The sequence below is a fragment of the Choloepus didactylus genome, chromosome 10 (genome assembly GCF_015220235.1).
Source record: "Choloepus didactylus isolate mChoDid1 chromosome 10, mChoDid1.pri, whole genome shotgun sequence".
Taxonomy (NCBI): Eukaryota; Metazoa; Chordata; class Mammalia; order Pilosa; family Megalonychidae; genus Choloepus; species Choloepus didactylus.
Window position 1 is genome coordinate 120,859,693 of NC_051316.1, and position 3,640 is coordinate 120,863,332.

Sequence of the window (3,640 nt, forward strand, 5' to 3'; positions counted from 1 at the left end):
CTTCAGATGGTATTCCAGGATGGTAGAATTCCAGGACAATGCTTAACTCTAAACAGTATTCCATAGACACTCTTCCTGAGCAACTTCTATAAGCCAAAACTGTACTAAGTACTGGAACATAATGGTGATGCATATTTAATCCTGACTTATAATTAGTTCACTTTCAATCATAGAAGAAAAGAATGTAAAAGGACAATTACAATAAAGTGTCATATATGTAGGACACTTTGGAACCACAAGGGAAAGGCAGCAACTGATGATAATGGGAATTCTTTACAAAAGTGGGGGGTTGCGGAGACAATTCTTAGGAGAAAGAGCAGCGACACTTTGAGAGGGAGATTACTTAAAGTGTTTTGTATATTTAGAATCTGGAGATGGTAGTTGGGGAATGATGAAAAATGAAGGTAAAGAACAAAATGCCCCAGTGGCAAGGGTCATAGAAGCCATGCTAAGGAATTCAGAACTTATCCTATGCACAGTAGAAGACATTGAAGAATATGAACAGAGAGTAGCAATCAGGTTGTTGCATTACAAAGGATGTTCCAGCAGCCATGTGAGGAGTAGACAGAAGAGAGCTTGACTGGATGGGGAGGGGTTAGAAGTCTGTTTGTGATCCAGGTGATAGTTGATGGTTGCCTGAAGTAAGATAGAAATAGTGGAGGTAGAGATGAATGAATGGATTTTAGAAATCTTAAGGAAAAATGCCAAGCATTGCAACAGATATTATAGGAATCATACTGTCAAAGAAAGTTAGGAAATGTAGGACAGTAAAAATGTTCAAAAAAAATTTTTTTTTTATTAGAGAAGTTGTGAGTTTACAGAAAAATTTTGCATACAATGCAGAATTCCAGTATACCACCTGTGGTGCTTTGGATCTATATGGACACCAGAAAAACATGTTCTTAAATTTATTTCATTCCTATGGATGTGGACCCAATGTAAGTAGGACCTTTTGATGAGGCGACTTCAGTTAAGCTGTGGCTCACCTCAGTCAGGATTGGTCTTAATCCTATTCTTAGAGTCCTTCAAAAATGGAATGAAATTCAGACACAGAGAGAAAGTCACCGAGAAAGCAGCCAGGAGTTGAACATCAGTGGAACCTGGGAGAGAAGGGCGAGGCCAGGACAGGCTGCACGTCCATTGCCATGTGCCAGGGGAGTCGAGGACAAAGGCTGCCAGCCCCAGAGCAGCCTTCAGGAGGAAAACATGGCCTTGATGGTGCCTGGATTTGGACTTTCTTTTCCAGCCTCAAAAACATGAGCTAATAAATTCCCCATGTTTAAGACAGCCCATTGCATGGCAGTTACTTGAGCAGTATCATGTTTTGTCTCTTTACACCTCAAACCTGTGATCTCCCTTAGAAAAGGCCTGAGCCTTATCAGGTCATGATTCAGTCACTTTGGGCTTCATCAAGTAACTTCCCACTCAAATCAGAGTAAAGGACAGACAGAAAATAATTTAAAAGTAAGGAGCACCAAAACAAGAATTCAAATTCAGCATATATTTACTAATGGAGCACATAAGGTTAAGTTTACAATGTAAAAATAAATTGATACATTACCAAGCCTGGGGACTTGTAGTTGTAGTTGGATATGAGCTCAGAAGACCCCTCCAATCTAAGTTACAGAGTATTTATAGAGTCTTTGATTTAGGATTTATTCAATGAAATCATATTCTATTTTAATGTTTGAACTGCAGATGATAGAAAGGTGCTGAACTACAGGTGAGTCAAACACAAAGGAGGGTATTCATAGCATTATTAGAGATTTAAACTTAACCCTGAATGTTTGCAAAACTACTGAAAATATGTCTATTAATTAAGCTATGACTTCTGTAAGAGCAACATAACCCACCTTGTACTTATATAAAAACTAAAATTAGAAGAGAGATTATGATTGCTTATATCTAACTTATTAGTATAGTTTCTTATTTCATTGTATAATTAGTTTAGCCATTACATCATGCCTCTTACTCCCTCCTTTTCTGCTTGTGTCTCTTTAGCCCCTCTCTCAGTACAAACTAGGAATCATCTGTCACAGTTATTACAGTAAGGCCTTTCCACTTTCTGTCATTTGGAAATTGTACTTGAATGTTTGGGGATAAAAGTTCTGCTAAATAGGCTTCTATATCAGAAGGAATAACTGATTCTTCACTATCAGAAAAGAAAGCATCAAGTGGTGTATGAGAGCAGCAAGGCTCCTCAGCTATCTGATCCCTACACAGAGAAGGAGTCTGTGTCCTCATTTTCAGATTCCTCAGTAGAGATATCTTGCAGCAACAGCCATGGAGAATAAAACTTCAATCTATTAACAACTACTATTGGTGTGGTACATTTGCTGCAATTCATGAAATGACATCTTTATAATTATTCTATTAGCTATAGTCTACAGTAACCTAGGGTTCACTGTATTCTGAAGTTCCATGAATTCTTTTTTAAAATTTCTCTACTTGTAACATATATACAACCTAAAATTTCTCCTTTTAACCACATTCACATATATAATTCAGTGTTGTTAATTATGTTCACAATGTTGGGCTACCATCACCACCATCCATTACCCAAATTTTCCATCATTCCAATTAGAAACTCTGTATATTTTCAGCCTTAACTCCCTATTTCCTGTCCCCTGGTAACCTATGTTCTAGATTCTGATGCTATGAGTATGCTTATTCTAATTATATCATATCAGTACGATCATACAATATTGTCCCTTTGTGTCTGGCTTATTTCACTCAAAATGATGTCATGAAGATTCACCTATGTTGTGCATGTATCAGAACTCCTTTCTTTCCTTTATGCTTGAATAATGTTCCACTGCATGTATATACCACATTTAGTTTATTCTTCAGTTGATGGACACATGGGTTGCTTTCATCTTTTGGCAATTGTGAATAATGCCTCTATGAACATCAGTGTGAAAATATCTGTTTGAGTTGCTGTTTTCAATTTGGGGGGAGTGGGATATACCTAGAAGTGGTATTTCTGGGGCATGTGGTAATTCTATACTTAATTTTGGAAGAACTGCCAAACTGTCTTTCACAACATCTGTACCATTTTACATTCCCACCAGCAATGAATGAGTGTTTCTGTATCTCCACATACTCTCCAACACTTGAAATTTACTGTTTTTTTTTTTTAATAGTATACATTCTAGTAGATGTGAAATGGTATTTTCACTGTAGTTTTAATTTGCATTTCCTATATGGATAATGGTGTTGAGCATCTTTTCATGTGCTTTTTTGGCCACTTGTATATCTTCTTTGGAGAAATGTCTGTTCAATCTTCTGTCCATCTTTACTTTGGGTTGTTTCTCCTTTTGCTGTTGTTGAGTTGAAGAGTTTCATTATATATCCTGGATATTAAACCCTTATTGGATATGTGGTGTTTTGGTTCCAGAATGCAATATACGAGAAATGGATTGGCTTTGAAATGGGGATTTATTAGCTTGCAAATTTACAGTTTTAAGCCCATGAAAATGTCCAAGTTAAGGTATCAACAGATTGATATCTTCTCTAAGGAAAGGCTGCTGGCATCTGGGACACCTCTGTCACATGGGAAGGCACATGGCCAGTGTCTGCTGGTCCTTCTCTCTGAGTTCCATTGCTTTCAGCTTCTGGCTTCAGTGGCTTCCTCTCTCAG